Raw genomic sequence first — 17936 nt, forward strand, 5'->3', positions numbered from 1 at the left:
ATCCATCCTCATCTCACCCTGTGTCCTCTCCTCTTTTTGTCTCCTCTTTATAGTCATTGAATACAGGGCCCACTCTAAATCCAGGATGACTGAGGTCTTTAACTAATTACAGATACAAAGACCCCCTTTCCAAATAAGGGCCCCTTCTGAGGTGCTGAGTAGGCTTGAATTTGGGTAGGCACGATGCAACCCGTTGCGTTTCATGGATGGAGTCAGCTCTGTACCAGCAGGTGCACGGCCCACAGGTACAGAGGGCCTCTGGAAGGGACTTGAGCATCCCGAGTCCCTGTGTTTGCTGGGGGCCTTGGGATGACTGTGTTTGTTGACCATTGACTGCTGTGTGTGTGTTAGTCACTCAGTTGTGTCCGACTCTTCGTGACCCCGTGGACCGTAGCCCACCAGGCTCCTCTGTCCCTGAGATTCTCCAGGCAAGAATACTAGAGTGGGTTGCCATTTCCTTCTCCAGGGGAATCTTCCCAACCCAGGAATCGAACCCAGGTCTGCATTGCAGGCAGATGAGCTACTAGAAAGCCCCTTACTGCCAGTGAATCCAACGCACATGGCTACGTTTCCTCGCTGTCACCCATTTTACAGACAAAGAGACTGAGGCCCGGGGAGTTCAGAGGTGCCCAAGTCACCCAGCAAATGAGGGGCAGAGCTGAGAATGTACCCAGGTCTCCGGTGCACTCTCTCCCTGGCACAGCTGCTGAACGGGGGCTCCACATAGCCAGGAACCCACAGGGCAAGACCTCCAGCCTGCAGGGCCCTAGGGAGAGAAGAGCTGACGGTGGGCAGGGTAGCTAGGGGGCGTGGGTGGGCCCTGCTGGCCCCCAAAGACCAGTGCGGGGCAGAAGGTTGAGAGCCCACAGTCCCTTCCAATCTGCCAGGACTCTCGGTGAACCTCAGTGTTCTCTTCTGGAGAATGGGACAGCAGCCACTCAGTTTGTGGGATCATAGCCAAGTTCTAAAATGCTAATCCTAACAGTCATTTCTAATAGTTAAAATATATCCTCAAGCACTTTACAAATATTTTTTTAACTTAATGTGTGGGAGGGTAATTGTTTAATCCAAGCCATATGCTAACAAGTGGCCCCACCGTGAAATAGCTGTGCGTGGTTGAACCAGTGACTTAACCCGTTTACTCCTCCATTAAGTGGGGGTAACATCAGTAGCCACCTTCTCAGTTGTTGTGAGAGGCAAATGGGTTTCCAGTCAAGTGCCTGCCTGGGGTTGTGTTGCAGTCGAGGGCCCAGAGGATGTTTCTTCATCTGTAAGATGGGGAGTAATAAAAGTGTTGTTGTTATTATTATACTATTGCTTGTGGGAGAATTTGGTGAAGTAATGCAAAGGAAGCACTCAGCTCAGGGCCTGCCCAGAGGTCAATGTTAAAGTAATCTCCTCTTGTGCCATCAGCTAGGCTTGAATTGAAATCCCAATGCCAGCGTTTACTACTGTGTAACCTTGAGTCACTAGCTTTGCCTCTCTGAGCTTGAAGAACCCTGTCTCACAAACGTGCATGATGTGATGGACAGAAAACTGTCACAAGTGAAGCCCCTACTGCATCAGACGTTTGAAAGACGTTGCATTTCTGTCCTGCTTTTGGGGAATGGCCCCCAGAGGACTTCCTTACAGATATCTGCAGAAGGGGCAAATCCTGGTCCCAGGATGGAGTGGATTTGATTTTCAAAGACCGAGAGACGTCGTGCTGTAGTGAGGCCTGGGCTTGGAAAAGCTTGTGGGAGAAAGCCGTGATGGGATGATGCTGTTTGGGGTCCAGGAGACTTGTCGCTCCCGGGGAAGGAAGCAGATCTCTCCAGGCTTCTCCTGCCACCGCAAGGGAAGCTGTCTACAAAGGTCTGGCCTTCTCCACCCCGGCCCAGGCCGCTTCACCCATCCACACCTGGCTGCCCGGGGGCCGCGCTGCAGGAGCTGTGGGCAGTTTGGTCCAGAGGCACCGCTGCAGCCTGGCCTCCCTAGACCGAGTGCCGGCTCCAGGGCAGCTCGGGAGCTGAGCTGCCACCACTTCCGGTCGAGGCCGGGCAGGGCTGGAGGGTCCTTCTGGGAAGGCTGTTTGGGAAACAGGGGGCTCTGGGCTCCCGCTGATCGAGTCTCCTCCTCGACCTGATGGGAGAGGGGGCAGGGGGAGGTCCCACATGGCCTGGCTGAGCGGCGCTGTGGACAGTTCAGGACCAAGTGTGGGCCCAACCGGCCCAGCCTCAGACCTGAGGCCCAGGTGCCAACCAACTGTGTGCCCTTCACCTCTGGGCCCCAGTGCCCTCAGCTCTCAAATGGGGGCAGCGCCTCCCCTTGTAGGGCATGGTGGTGAAAGCTGAGTCTCATGGGGATGGCATGATGCACGTTTTGACATCTCTGAATCAGGGCACACAGTAGACCCAGCCATGCTTCCTCTCTCTTTCTGAAGTGTACATAAAGTAGCGATGCTTCTTCCAGCAGAGGCATCTTAGCTTCAGTGAAATATGGTAAATAAGATAATAACCTATGAAGGACTTGGACAGGGCCACCAGGCTGGGAGAACAGAGCCGTCTCCCACCTGCATGCCCAGCTCAGTCACAGTGGAATCTTGGGCGTTTCTGTGCATCTCACGGGAGCCCTCACTTCCTCTTCTGAAATGATCCCAGCCTCCCAGAGCTGTTGTGAGAAGTTAGCAAGCTCCTGAGTGTATCACATGCCCAGCAGAGTACCTGTATGCAGTAGGTGCCTAATAATTGCCAGTTCAAAGCAAACAGCGAAGATGGTAGTACAGGGAGGAGTTTAAAGCCCAGACTCTAGGATTTCAACTCCTGCCCCACCACTTCTGGGCTGTGTGACTTTGTGCCAGCTTCATAGCTTCTCTGTGCCTTAGTCCGACCATCTTAAAACGGATGTAACGGAAGTATCCAATTCATCTGATTGCTGTGAGAAGTAAATAGAATTAAAGTGCCTGGGGGCAGTGCTTGATGGAAGTGTAAGCAATTATTATTTAATGAGCTTCTAATGAGTCTCTTCTAGTTCTGTAAATGGTAGCGAAAATGGACATGGGACTCAATAAAATAATAGCAGGACAGACTGCACCCATTTTACAGATGAAACGGCTGAGGCCCAAGTGTTACATCAGTTTGCCCAAGGTCACACACCTGGCCTTCCCCAGAGCAGGAGCCTGACCCCAGCTCCAGGCTCCAGTCTGATGTCTCTTCCTGGCCCGTGTCAGTCTGGGACTCTGTGATTCTCACGGAGAACGAGATTCTTGCCTGGGGGAGGATGGGTTTCAAGAAGAAACAGCAGCCAGATGCAGTGTCTTCTAGGTTGGGGTTCCCGTCAGAAGTGGTTTCTTCCTCCTTTATGCCTCTGCCTGTTCCCCATGGTGCAGGGGAAGGGGCTGAACTGGGCCAAGCCCAAGGTCCGCAGAGCCTGCCACCCCCGTCACCCCGCGGGTCTCCCTACCAGCCCTTCTGGCCTCCGGGCGCCTTCTCGGGGACTGCTGCAGAGTTGCCGCAGCAGAGCTCCCTCCTGGAGGGAGCTAAAGCCCCGCTGGCCAGCTGGTCCAGATGCCGAGCCGTGCCAGGGTCACAGAATGGACTGGGATGGAGGAGGGTGAGCAGAGACCGGGGTGCAGCTGGGCCTTGACAGACACTCCAGGTAACCTTGGACTTGTCACGATCCCTCCTGGGCACAAGGCTTCCCATCTTTGAAACGAGGACTTTGGAGCCAGATGGGCACCCTGGGACTTGAAAGGTCTAAGATTCTAAATTTCCCTGACACTGCTGATAGTCAAGGTCACAGGGAAGGGCCGGGGCTAGAAGAGAAGGAGCTTGTGGCTCTGTGTGCACCTCCTTGGGGATCTGAGGTTGGGCTTCCTGGGAGCAAGCCTGAGACAGCAGTCGCTCCTATTCACCCCAGGATGATTCCAGAGGAGGAGGCAGGCCGAAGGTCTAACAGCCCAGCAACTGGGGTGCAGGTGCTATAGGCTGGGGAGCAGGGTCTGCTGGCGGAGGGGGCGGGGGCACCAACCATGGCCCTGCAGTCCTGTATATTTGCAATGCGGAGGTCGCTGAGAACCAGCCTCTTCCTAGCAACTATCTGAAGGCAGGAGATTAAGAGCTCTTTAGGCCACTTCTAAATTTATCAACTTACATGACTCACTTCAGATTAAAATGAGGCGCTTCTCCCCATTCCCACCCCCAGCCAATTTCAAGTTTCCAAGCTCCGAGGGAGGATCTTGAAAAAGGAAGAGAACAGAAATCAATAAAACCAATATTGGCTGAGGACTTAGCATGTCAGGCCGGGTGCAGCCCCAGGTAGAAGGCAGTAGGAGAGAGCAGATGCCCCGCTGTTGGCTGGACCATGAGTATCTTCTGTGCCCAAGGTGTGGCCTCGCCAGCCATGGTCCTTGCACCTCACTGGGCCTCAGTTTCCTCATCTATGAAATGGGGCCAGTGTTGGGAGGAGCCGTGGCCGTAGCCACCCCACACTCAGTCAGTGGAAATAGAATGAAGACTGACTGGGGGTTGGGGTCCGGGCTGGTTGTGGGTGTTTCTTTGCCCTTTTGGAGGCCGGGGTCTGTCCAGACATCTGCAGGCAGAGGGATTTCCAACAGCTTCCCTCATCCTGGGACCTCCAGAAGCTTCTCCAGGAATTTCTGAGCTCCAGGGTCAGAGCTGGACAGTGGGGCCATGGCAGGTAAAGGTGAATGGAGGCTGATGCTGACCAGTGGCCTGAGAGCTTTCCCCTGGGGACCTCCTCGAGCCTCAGATTACTGATAACAACGTCATTAACCAAGGGCTTCTGGGTGCAGCACGGTCCGCGCATGTGTCCCTTCACCCGTCGTGGCCGTGACTGGACCCCTTTACAGAGGAGGACACCCGGGCTGGGTGAAGTGTGGCAGCCCCAGCCAGCTCTCCCAGCTGAGAAGGGCACCCCTGGGAGGAAGCCAATCCCCCTGCCCCCATCATCCTACTGTGTGCATTGGACTCGGGGGGACCAAGGCCCAGAGCAAAGTCGCCCAAGGTTGCCCAGTGAGAGCCAGAACACCAGGACTCTGTCCATGGTACTGGCCACCACCCCCAAAGCTCTTAAAACCCTCCAGGGGAAAGGGTGAGGCCTCGGGCCAGACATCAAGCCAGGAACAGGGTCATTTACACACAGCCTGTGTGCCCAACACAGCTGCCCCCTGGCACAGAGGATGCTCAGGAGGCCCTGCACGCTGACACCTCGGAAGTGCCAGGCCTGGACCCCAGGAGTCGAGCACGGCCTGCTCTTCGTTCTCACCCCCAGAGACAGCCGGGTGACCCTGGTAGGGCTGGAGCTGCACTGGGCCCACCTTTGGGCGAGAGCGGTGACTGCTTTTCCTGAGCGCCTGCTGGGCACTTGAGGGACCTGCATTTCAGACCCCAGCTTTGCTGCTCAAAGGCTGTGTCCCCCAGGTGGGTTGTTCCTTTCTGAGCCTCGTGGTTTTCACCTCTGAAATGGGGAAGTGACCACAGCCGTCGTGGAGATGAGGGTAGGCGTGAGTCACAGGCCCCGTGCATCTCCTGCTGGGTGCCTCCTCGCTCACGGGGGTATCACCCTGGCTTGAAACACGCGGTTCTCCTGTCCATCCTGTGAAGAAGGCGTTCTCGTCCTCGCTTTGCAGACCAGACTCAGGTGTCCCTCAGAGATGTCCAGGGACTCACTCTGGCCTCACAGGTCAGCAATAGAGCCGTGAGCGGGAGCTGGGCACTTCTCAAGCTTTGAGGGGGGCGTTGGCGTTTTCTCAGGGCCTCAGCAGGCAGTCAGGGGCACTGTGTGAGGGTTTTCTCTGCCCCAGTGTAGGGTTGTGGGATCCTAGGTGGAGGAGACAGCCAAGGGCAGTGGTTAGGAGTGGACTCTTGGAGTCTGAGAGCATGGGCTTGCTTCCCAGCCCCAGTGCTTCCTCGCTGTGTGATCTTGAGCAAGTGACTTAACCTCTCTGTGCCTCAATCGCCTTCCCTGCAAACCGGAGTGCGTTGTAGCGCCAACTTCCCTAGAGTCTTTCTGCTGGTTCAGTGAGTTAATAGGTATAAAGAGCTTAGAACAGTGCCTGACTCTTAGGAAGCTCTATAAAGTGTCAGCTATTTATTATTATTAATCATATCCTCAGAATGGGGCGGGGGAGCCAGGCTTTGCCCTCTCTCCCTGTCTTGCTTCCAGCCTCCTCCCTGGCCCCGCACGGCCACCAGGGGGCCCTGCTCAGAACGTCCATCTGGCCAGCCACTCTCTGGGCAAGGGCTCAGTGCTCACTGTTGCCAAGCAGACGGAGCTCAGACTCCTTGGCCCCTGTTCAGCGCTACCATGACTTATCCCCCATCTACCCTTCCAGCACCTCCCTCCAGCTTCACCTTCTTCCCACCCCTCCCGCCTCAGTTAGTTATTTCATCCACTAAGTACTCAAGTCATTCAATACAGATAGGAGTACAGCTCCTGTTCACACCGACCTTTCCCCACCTCTGAGCCTTTGCCCGGACGGTGTCCATCCCTGAACACCCTTCAGCCATCCTTCAAGGCCTCCTGAGGTGCAGGAAGACTGTCCGTTTGTTGTACGCTCCTCCTGTAAGCTCCTGGACCTCTGGAGTCAGGCTCCAGCTAATGAGTCTTGTTTGTTTCCATTTGTGTGTTTGTCTGAAATTTCGTCAGAATGTTGTTGAATAAACACGTGTGGAAGGGTGACCTGCCTCACTGGTCCCCCGTATCCTCTCTTGCTCCCCCCCACCTCCCCAAATCATCTGTTCTCCCTAAGTGGCCAGATGGACCCTTTCAATGATACCGACCAGATTGTGGTGCTTTCTGCTTCAGTCTCTGCAGTCCTCCGCCATGCTGCACAGGATGAAACCCAGACTCCTCCCACGGGCTGTGGGCCCCTCATCACACCCCTCGCTCCTCATGTGTCTCCTCTAGCTCACTGCTGGTCTTTCCAGTCCTCAGACTCATCAGCCTCTTTCCCGCCTCAGGGCCTTTGCACATGTTTCCCCGATCTAGACTGCTCATCTCCCTTCTCTTTCTGTTATAGGCTCCATCTCATGGGCCACCCCACCCCCACCCACTGAGGTCCTCCCTGATCTATTAAAGGGAGCTTTCCCTGTCACGGCCCTTGTCTTTTAATAGCATTTGTCACAATTCTTAGTCTTTTCAGTGTTTATTCTCTTGTTTGTTGTCTGTCTCCCCCGCCGCAGATGGGAAGTGCGTCCATCCCATTCAGTGGGGGAGGGTTTCTGTTTCAATCGGCTGTTTCGAAGGGGAAAGCAGTGTCCTTACTTAGCTTCACTCTTGACCCTCTATATACTAGACGGGGAGACAAGATTGTGGGGGTTGCCTGGGAACCTCATGCTCACCCTACCTGCCTTTAGTAGATGGAACAGGGACGGGGCGGGGAGAGAGAGAGAGAGAGAGGTGCAGCCCCAAATGAGACAAAAGCAATGAGTGGCCTCCTTCTGTTTGCGTTCTAACTGGAGAGAGGGCAGTAAGCAGACTGCCAGGTCTTTGAATGATCTGACGCCAGGTAGCAGTGATGCAGCAAGGCGGACTTAGCAGAGGACGGTGCGGGAGGAAGAGCCCCCGGCTGCCCCGCTCTCTGAGAAATTAGGCTTTGTCGCGTTGTTTGTGGCTCCACTGTGTACGTTCAGACTTGAAGAGCCTTTAATGATGGGTTTGGGGGCCAGGCCTTAATAAAGGGAAATTTCTGCTGATTAGACCCGCCTGGGACAAGCTCTGAAAAGTGCATGCCTGACACTTACCTGTCCCCTCCCAACTGTCTCCCCCAGCAGGGAACCCGGAGCTGCCAATTAATGTGTCCCCAACCGATGGGGTGCCCGGAAAAGAAACCAGGCGGCAACCGCTCCAAAAACCAATTTCCTTTTTTTTAAACTGCAGTCATTTGCATTACAAAAATAATGGTTTGCTTACTGAAACAGACAGAATGATACAGAAGGGTCTGTATCTACACATCCCACAGTCACCAGATGTAACCACTGTCCATACCCTGTTTTGTAGCTTTTAGGATGCATAGTTTCACGGCCCTGAGAAAGGGATACGTGTTGTACATATAGAATTGATAACACATTATCGTTTTCTAGTTGTTTTTCAAGTATAGTTGATTTACCATATTGTGCTGGTTTCAGGTATACACCATAACCTGCAAAAACAAAAAGAAACAAACAAAAAAAAACCTGAATCATGGTATAGTTTTATGCTGGAAGTTCTTTTCCCTTCTTTGTTGCTGTTTAGTCACTAAGTCCCATCCAACTCTTTGTGACCCTATGGACTGTAGCCCACCAGGCTCTTCTGTCCATGGGATTTCCCAGGCAAGAATACTGGAGTGAGTTGGCATTTCCTTCTCCAGAGGGACCTTCCCAGTCCAGGTATTGAACCTGCTTCTCCTGCATTGCCAGGTGGATTCTTTACCGCTGAGCTGCCTGGGAAGCCCTCTTTAATAGTACATAAGATTGTGGTCCAGCTTACAATTTGACTTGTGTGTGTATGCGCAGTCGTTCCGTCTACCTAACTCTTTGCGACCCTATGGACTATAGCCCTCCAGGCTCCTCTGTCCGTGGGATTCTCCAGGCAAGGATATTGGAGTGGGTTGCCATGTCCTCCTCCCTGCCCCAGGGATCGAACCTGCATCTCCTGCGCTGACAGGCAGATTCTTTACTGCTGAGTCACCTGGGAAGCCGCCCCCCCCTTAGTGGTACGTAAGATTGGGGTGCACCTTACAATTTGACTTAGGTTTGGGGAAATCTGGCAATTTGCTATTTCCCTCCCATGCTTAGATATTCACATACTGGTAGATCTAAATTCGGACGGAGTTTGCTTCTTCTCTTTGGAATCGGTTTGTTTGTACTGTGGCTTTGCTGTGTCCCTTAGGGCGCTGTGGCCATCCTGGTGGCCGGGCAGTCTCTGAAGGGCACAGAGGCTAGTGCAGGTGACAGGGGCTTGGCAGCTGCTAGCCCTGCCACCCACCCGCTGTGGTGCACCGTCTCTGTGCCCCCAGCGCCTCACACGCGCAGTGCCCAGCACAAGCTGGCCCCAAACGTGCGCCCGGGGTTCGTGCTCCCCCCTCCCCTTCCCCCTTGATGTGGACAGTGTGGACTGGCATCATCGCCCCTGCCCCAACCAGAGACTTCATTGCCCTGAGACCCAGAGGAGGAGCAGGGAGCCTGAGCTCAAATAAAAAGGTTGGATGCAAAAGGTTGGCTAAAAAAAGCCACATGCAAACAAAGGCAGGAGGTGAAATCAGAATAACAGGCACAAAGGTCAGAAGGAGAGAAAAACGAAGGGCATTAACCGCAAACCTGAAAAGACGCTTCTCACCCCCAAAGCAAATAAGACATGTTTTTAAAAATCTGCTGAAGCAAGTAGAGGCTTCTTAATAAGAAGAAGGTGATCCTCTGAGGGCAGGTACAGGTCAAGGTGATCCTCTGGTCCGGTGTCAGCCCCCACCCACGGCAGCCAGGTGCCAGGGCCCTGGGCTCCTTCCCTCCTCGGGTTTCTCCATCTGAATGCTGTCAACTGACTCGCATCTAGACTCTGCTGTAAGTGCTGTGGGGGATTCGCTGAATACAGCATCCTTCTGGCAATCATTACCCCCACTTTACAAAAGAGGGAGTGAGGTCCCCAGACATACAGTGACCTGCCCAAGGGCACCCAGCCAGCAGGCTGGCTCCAGCGCTCCGAGCCTAACCGTGAGGCCAGTGGCCTCCAGCCCCTGAGTGCTTGGCCTCGCGGGGACACCGGCCACTGCAGACCAGTCAGGGGCTCACAGCCTGGCGAGGGGATGCGGTGCCCGGGGAAGGCGGCCGCTCGCCGGTGCTGTCAGGGAGCAGCCCCAAGAGGGCCCCACACGGCCGGCCGCAACCGAGCGGAAGGGTGGATGAGAGCCAGCCAGCTGGAAGGAAGGTAGGAGGTGGGGAGGGCGCCCCAGGCAAAGGCATAGTCTGAGCTGGCGGAGACGCCAACAGCGGCCAGAGCAGAAGGCAGCGGGCGGGGTGGGGAGCGAGAGAGGTGGCAGGGCCAGGCTGAGGGCAGGTGTGAAGCTGGGGAGAGATGTGGCCAGATGGGCCCCTTGGGAAAATTCCATGGCCCTCATGAGGATAACGGGTTGCAGAGAAGAGGCTGGAGGCCGGACAGGCGTTTGGGCGAATCAGGGGCAGGTTCTGGGGAGAGGAGGCAGGGCGAGCTCACAAGGCTTGGGGGCTTCAGGGGGCAGAAAATGGGAGGTCACACTGGGTCCCTGCCGACAGCGGGGTCACTGGGGCCCTTTGGAAAGGGACAGAGTTGGTGAGAGGGCAAGCAGGTCAGGGAGAACCTGTGGATCTGTTTAATGAGAGCTGAGAGGGTTGGTTATGAACAAAGACAATCATCAGATTATGATCACTGATGAAAAGAATGTGAAAGTCCTTCATAAAATGCAAGTCTCCACCCATACCTAAAGGTCGGCGTTCCTTCAGTCCGCAAACACCATGCGGGATGCGCTGTGTGCCGGGCACTCCAGAGGCCACATTGGGAAAACACGGATGCGTTCACTGCCTGAGGGGGCAGAGATAGACGATAAACAAAGATGCAAGTGGGTGGCGTGTCGGAGAGTGGTCCGTGGACGGAGAGAAATGAGGGAAAGACAGGAAGATGAAGAGGGTGGTTTCAAGCATGGGGCCAGGGAAGGCCTCCCTGAGAAGGTGGCGTTTGGGCAGACACCTGAGGGAGCTCTGTGGCTGTCTGGGGAAGCAGGAGTAGCCAGTGCAAAGGCCCTGAGGTGAGTGCATGCTCAGTGGATTCAGAGACAGTGAGGAAGCCGGTGGGGTGGAGGGGAGTGAGCGAGGGGCAGTGGGGGATGTGGTTGGAGAGGTAATGGGTGGAGGAGGGGTACAGATCACGTAGGGTCTCGTGGGCCATTCAGGGACTTTAGGTTTTCCTCAGAGAGTGGCAGGAACCACAGGAAGGTTCTGAATACAAGAGGACTTGATTCATCTCTGACTGTGTGTCTAGAACAGGCTGGGGTGGAGTGGGGGGATGAGAGGCAGGGAGATCAGGGAGGAGGTCTTCGCAGTGAGCACGCTGCGAGAAGACGGTGGTTCAGCCCAGGGTAGAGACCATGACAGTGATGAGACATGTCACATTTGTGTCTTGAAGGTAGAGCAGATAGGATCTGCAGATCGATATTTGGTGCAATAGGTTTATTAAAGAGTTGAAGATCTAGGTTAACCCCAGCACTTAGCACGCTGTCTAGAACCTGGGACCCACTTAGTCAATGTTGCATGAAAGGATGGATGGGTGCGTGGACATCTGGGTGGAAGAATGGAGAGAGGGAGGAAAGAGTACAGGTAGGCGGGTGGATAGGTGGAAGGACAGAGGGATGGATGGATGGACAGTCAGGCAGATGGGTGGATGGGCAGCTAGAGGGGAAGGATGGATGCATGCATGCATGCAAGCAGGGGGAGAGGAAAGGAGACAGGCCTCAAATGCCAGGCTAAGAAATCCAAACTTTCTCAGAGGCGGTGGGAGCCACTGCAGGTTCTTGAGCAGGGGCATGATGGAACATGAGGACTGATGGAGGCACTCTTAGAAGGCGGCACTGGGCAGTGTCTGGCATCTTGTCCCAAGCTGGTAACCCCTGTGGACACTGATTTATCAATCCTTTCTGTCTCCTGCTGTCCAATCCTCTGTCCTAATTCATTTATACTTACAAGTGTTCTCTGAGCATTTGCTCCATGAGGGCACTGGGGGCCTGGTCTGAATGAACTGGACACGGTCTCTGCCCACAGGACACATTCTCACCCTGCACGGGGTGGGGAGGGAGTGTCTCAGAACCAGAGAGAAGGTGCAGTTACTCTTGGGGCTCAGTGGCCCCCCCAGCTTCATGCTGAGAAGGAAAGGGCTGCTCTCCGCTCTTTCCAGAGACCTGGACTTCCTGTAGCCTCAGTGGGGACCCTGCAGGAAGCCAGGCAAACCTTAGCATCCTCCTTCCAGCTCAGAGTTTTCTTGTTTGAAAGTTGCATTCTTTGCTTTCATCTGGATATTTACTTGGGGTTGGGGGGTTGTGTCTGACTGTTGGAGACCGCATGGACTGCAGCACGCCAGGGGGGTGTGTTGTGACTGAACGATACATGTGCACTTGCCTGGGAGGAAAGGCTATGCTGGGAATGAGTAAAGGGAAAGGAACCAGCATGCATTTAATGCCCACGGTGTTTCAGGTTCATTACATATTCATTCACTTAACAAGTATTTCTTGAACTTTTGCTCCATGCCAGGCACTGTTTTGAGGCAGTGGGAATACAGTGGTGACAACACAGGGCAGGTCTCACTAATAAATAAACAATTCCAGACAGTGGTGAGGGTTACCACTGTAAGAAAATTAACAGGGCAGTTGAGGGGGCCACGTGGGCAGCTTGAGTAGGATGGTCAGGGAGACCTTCACTGAGGAGGTGACGTTTGAGACGATAAATACCTGGCTGTACCGCCATCTGGGGGAGGAGTAATCCCAACAAAGGAGCCAGCACGTCCAAAGGCCCTGAGGCAGGAAGGAGCGAGGCAGGTTCAGAGATAGAGGCGTGTTCAGAGATTGAGGCCAGGAGGCTGCGGTAGAGTGTTCAGAGGGCGGAGAGGTGGATGAGGCAGAAGAAGAAGTAAGGGACCGGATTGTAGGGGCCTTATAGGTCATGGAATGAAGTTTGGATTTGATCCTTGCCCTGAAAGCAAAGAGGAACTAAAGAGCCTCTTGATGATGGTGAAAGAGGAGGGTGAAAAACCTGGCTTAAAACTCAACATTCGAAAAACTAAGATCATGTCTCCTGGTCTCATCACTCCATAGCAAATAGGGAAACAGTGGAAACAGTGAGAGGCTTTATTTTCCTGGGCTCCAAAATCACTGCAGATGGTGACTGTGGCCATGAAATTAAAAGATGCTTGCTCCTTGGAAGGAAAGCTATGATCAACCTAGACAGCATGTTAAAAAGTGGAGACATTACTTTGCTGACAAAGGTCCTATAGCTATGATTTTTCCAGTAGTCATGTATGGATGTGAGAGTTGGACCATAAAGAAAGCTGAGTGCCAAAGAATGGATGCTTTTGAACTGTGGGGCTGGAGAAGACTCTTGAGAGTCCCTTGGAGAGCAAGGAGATCAAACCAATCAGTCCCAAAGAAAATCAGTCCTAAATATTCATTGGAAGGACTGATGCTGAAGCTACAATACTTTGGCCATGTGATGCAAAGAGCCAACTCATTGGAAAAGACCCTGAGAATGGGAAAGATTGAGGGCAGAAGAAAAGGGCAGCAGAGGATGAGATGGTTGGATGGCGTTACCGACTCAATGGACATGAGTCTGAGCAAACTCCAGGAGATGGTGAAGGACAGGGAAGCCTGGCGTGCTACAGTCCATGAAGTCACAAACAGTCGGACACAACTTAGGGACTGAATGACAACTGAAGGGTCTTAAGCAGGGGTGAGACACACATACAGTCCCCTTTGGCTGCCGTATGGGAAGAGGTTCTCATTCGATTCAACCCTTGCAACAGTTCTGAGCAGTTCTTGAGGAAATTCCAATTTCACAGATAGAGAAACTGAGATGCACAGCTAGTAAGTGACAGAGCAGGTTTCGAACCCACATCCGCATGACCGAGTCCCACACATGATCAGTGGGCACCCACAGAAGGGCCCTGATGGGGAAATGGTGGGACGCAGGTGGGGTTGCAGAATGCTGATGTGGGCCCTGCCCTGTGCATCTTTGCACCCCCCCTCATCTCATTCGCCACCTCTCAGCCCCATTTCCAGAGGCAGAGGTTCTGCCAGAAGCTTCTGCAAAGGCCTTCCCCTGCCATTTGCACACAGCACCCTTGCAGACTGACCTCCCAACTCCCAGGCTCTGAGAGCTGATCCTGAGCTAAGGGACTGGCCCGGGGACCAGGGAAGCAAGCAGGCCAAGACAGGAGTCCACAGCCCGGCCTCTGTGACCCTGTGGAGTGGGCAGTGGGGGTGGGCAAGCCTCCTCTTCCCAATCCCGCTCCACCCGCATCCCTATCCATCCCTGGAGAAAATGTGGAGACAGGCAGAGTAAATTCAGTTTCTTTGCTGTCATCGCAAGGGCCTGCTTTAGACACGAGGAAATGAGCTGGAAGCAAAGGGGCTGGAGGCAGGAGGGGAGCCTGTTGAGGGTTCACCCAGCCAGGAGGCGGCTGTGCTAGATGTGCCCTGAGCTGCCGCAGGGGAAGGGGGCACAAAACCATCGCTTGCCTCCTCTCTTAAGCCCCCTGTCATCCCCCTGCTCCCCGCCTGCACCCTCGTCAGCGCACGGCTCAGGGTGAAGGCCCTGGCCGTGTCACCCACCAGCCAGGTGACCTCACCACTCTGAGCCTAGTTTCAGCAGCTGTGAGATGAGCTGGTAAGCCTTTCCAGGCAGGACTTTAGTGAGGGAGCTGCACAAAGCCCTAACCTCACAGCCTGGCATGGAAGCGGACCCATGGACTGCAGCCCGCCAGGCTCCTCTGTCCGTGGGATTCTCCAGGCAAGAATATTGGACTGGGGAGCCATCTCCTCCTCCAGGGCATCTTCCCGACCCAGGGATCGAACCTGCATCTCCTGCATCTCCTGCATTGGCAGGCAGGTTCTTTACCGCTACCACCACCTGGGAAGCCCAGCACATACTAAGTGCTCAGTTTAAAAAGCAGACAGTACTTCTATGATGGCAGGGATGACAGTGGCCAGCTGGCCTCCTAACACCTCCGTCCTCTCACCTCACCGCCCCACCGCCTTTTCTAACTGGGTCCTGACCCAGGCACTTTCACAGAGGGGGTCCACCCAGGTCAGGTCTGCCTAGGATCCGCTCCAGGCCAGCCTCTGGGCCCAGCGCTGCTAGCTCATTCTCATTCCCACCCTCAGGACGACAGTGGAAGGGCCGGGGCCGTACCCCCACTTCATGGCTGAGGAAATAGACTCTGAGCTGTGAAGGTGTCTGCCTAGGAGGGCAAAAACCCAGGTCTGCTCAGGAAGTTGCCACTGTCCCTAACCTGCGGGGCTTCTTCCTAGGCTGTTGGCGGAGGCCGTGGCTGCCGATGGGCCTTGACGTGTAAGGGGGTTGCCTGAATTGGGAGGAGAGGTTGCAGGCAGGGGGAGGGAGAGGTGATCCTCTGGGTCATTGCCCCCTCTTCTACCATACATAGCAGGGAGTTGGGGCCCTGGGGCCTCTGCAGGACAGGCTGAGGGCCTGGTCAGCCCAGCAGGGGAGCGAGGGCAGAGCGGGGAGTGGGGCACCTGGGGACGGCGGGCAGGAACCACCAAGGCAGCAGCGGGTAGCGGCTGCAGTGGGTGGGTGTATAGAGCTCAGAATGCCCACCGAGACCCCCAGGGATGGACGTGGGCGGGGAGGGGGCGTCCCCAGGTTCCTCACCTTTGTCCAGACCCCCCTGTCTTTCCCATCCTTTCACAGAAGGCAGCTGGGCGAACCGCGTGCCCGTGGGAGAGGCAGAGAGTAGCTGGGCGGTGAGGAGGCTGCCATCTCACCCACGAGCTCCCACCCTCCAGGAGCTGTGGGTCCTTTTTTCCCCTCTGGGCCCTTTAGATTGCTCAAGAGTTCCCATGGGTTCAGTCTCTCCGCTCCCTTCCTGGCCTCAGAACTCAGGAGACCCAGTGTCGGAGCCAGCCACACATCACCACGTGTTTCAGACCTTAAAGAGCTGCCCGCCCGCTGCCTGCTTTCCCAGGGGAGGAACTGGGCTCCGAGAGGTCTAGTCACCGCTCGAGGTCACACAGAACGTGGGTGGCAGGGGAAACGGACTCCAGGCTTGTGACTGGCTCCCGGGGGAGTGACGGCTTTGTTCTTCCACACATCCCTCCAAGAGGAAAAGCTCCCCATTTTTCCTTGAGTCCTGGGCCTCCGATGCCCAGCTCCACGCCGGGGGCCAATGCCCACATGCTGGCCCGGGGCCCTACCCGCGGGCGGCTCCAGCATCTGCCAGGACTGCAGCAGGCCCAGTCCAGCCATTTGGGTTTGGAAGTTTTTTCAGGAGAGGTGTTTGGAGAGTGGCCAGCAGGTCTTTTCCACCACCGTGGAAATTTCCAACGATGGAATTATGAGAACCTCCCATGGCCCTTCTCCTGCCCCACTTTGTTATGAAAAAACAACTCCTTGGCGGCCAGGCAGGGGGAGAGCAGATTAGATCCCAGGAAGAACTCCCCAGCGAGAGACTCCCAAGTAGATCACTGGGAGGACCCAGGAGATCGTGGTTCGACGTCCGGGCAGCCTCTCCGGAAGGGGTTTCCAGCTGTTCTGGGCCGGGAGCCAAGACAGCGCTGCAGCTCAGGGCATCCTTCTGCGCATGCTGGGGTTGGTGTCGACATCACCATCAGTCAGTGAGTGCTGATCGGCGGTGAGACAGGCGCACAGGTGGGTGGGTAGGGTGGAAGGAGAGGAGGGAGACAAGCAATTCGGCAGGACGGGCTTCACCAGGAAACATGGGGACCACGGGACCTTGGTCAATCCCTTCACTCCTGTGCTGTCCGACTTCCAAACCATGGACACGATTGTACCTACCACTCCTGGAGAATTGGATCATACCAACCCACTCCAGTGCTCTTGCCTGGAGGAGTCCACGGACAGAGGAGTCTGGCGGGCTACAGTCCATGGGGTCGCGAAGAGTCACACACAACTGAACGACTAAATAGCAGACATACCTACCGCACAAAGTTGCAATGATAAATAGCGTGTGGGAAATGCCTGGCTCTGTGAACAGCAGAGCCTCAGATCATCTCCATCATAGAATAGATAGATAGTGAGTGAGCTTGGGAGACAGCCCTGACTCTGTCTCTCTGAGCTGTGTCACCTGGGGCAGGTGACTTCGCCCCTCTGGGCCTCTGTTTCTTCATCCACGAAATGGAGATGAGAAAGAGCACCTGTTACCAGGGTTGCCTGTGGGGATCAGATGAGAGTTTCGTTGGCCTGGGGAAAGCATTGCCCCACCCCTCAGTGTTGTTCCCCTGATTCTGATGGCAAGTTGGGGGGCAGGGAGGGCAGCGAGTCTGCGATGGCAGAGGGGCCTTTCTATTGACTGTGGTGGGAAGGATGCTTTAGGCCCCGGTGGGTGGGCAGAAGTCACAGAGCTGAGAACCAGCTGCAAAAGCAGCTGTGATTGACAGGAAGATCCGGAGCCGGGGGGCTCTGGACCGGAAGTGCCTGGGGATGCACAGGTCAGGGCAGCCGTCACCACACGCTGGGTTCTGGTCTCAGCGCAGCTCAACTCCAGCCCCTGCATTGCACCCGTCTCCTTCCTCTCACCACCAGCCTGGCCGAGAGCAGGTTGCCCTTGGGTTAGTTCTGACCCCCCTGGGTAGGGTGAGGTGAGGGGTTGAGCCGCTCTGGGCCCAGACACGGCTGTTTGGGCAACAGGGGCTGAGGGTCAGCTGGCATCAGCAGAGCAGGCTGTGACGGGGGGGTGTGCACGGCAGTACAGTGAAGGGCTTGACTTCCAGGTGGCCTCCAGTCCTGCTTCCCCAGCTGTGTGGCCTGGGCAAGCTGCCCAAGCCTCAGGCTCCTCATCTGTAAAATGGGGATAATAGAGCCCACCTCCCAGGCTGGTCATGAGGATGAAACGAAACAGTGCCCATAAATACAGCGTGGCACCGCCTGGCCCAGGGCTGGCATCCATTTACCCACTCAACTGTGTCCTGATTATCCACTGTGTGCCAGCCCTGGTCTGAGAAGTGGGGTTTTATAGGAAACCAACTGAGCAGTCGAGGGTGATCAAATTGTCCAGGACATTCTGACCTTAGAAATAGAAGTCCTGCATCTTAGAAAGCAACACCCCCCTCCCCCATTCTCAAACTAAGCAGGACAGTGGGACATCCTAACACAGTCCCCACCCTAGTGGGGTTTAAAGCTTAGTGGAGGGAGACAGACAGTAAGTAAACACATAATGTTCATGGTGGTTGAAACAGTTATTTTTTA

The 17936-nt window shown here is 55.1% G+C and overlaps 1 protein-coding gene across 17 annotated transcripts in view; it reads left to right on the forward strand.

Annotated features, from left to right (window-relative positions):
- Positions 1 to 17936, forward strand: part of ATP2B2 (ATPase plasma membrane Ca2+ transporting 2) — a 365670-nt gene that overhangs the window by 199547 nt on the left and 148187 nt on the right. The window contains exon 1 of one of the 17 annotated variants that reach the window (XM_043442916.1): positions 9769 to 9903. The exons of the other annotated variants lie outside the window; for them this stretch is intronic. The gene's annotated coding sequence lies outside the window, so the exon portion shown is untranslated. Of the gene's footprint in view, positions 1 to 9768; positions 9904 to 17936 lie in introns of those variants that run through there. 17 annotated transcript variants of the gene reach the window in all.

The sequence above is a fragment of the Cervus canadensis genome, chromosome 22 (assembly GCF_019320065.1).
Source record: "Cervus canadensis isolate Bull #8, Minnesota chromosome 22, ASM1932006v1, whole genome shotgun sequence".
NCBI classification, from domain to species: Eukaryota; Metazoa; Chordata; class Mammalia; order Artiodactyla; family Cervidae; genus Cervus; species Cervus canadensis.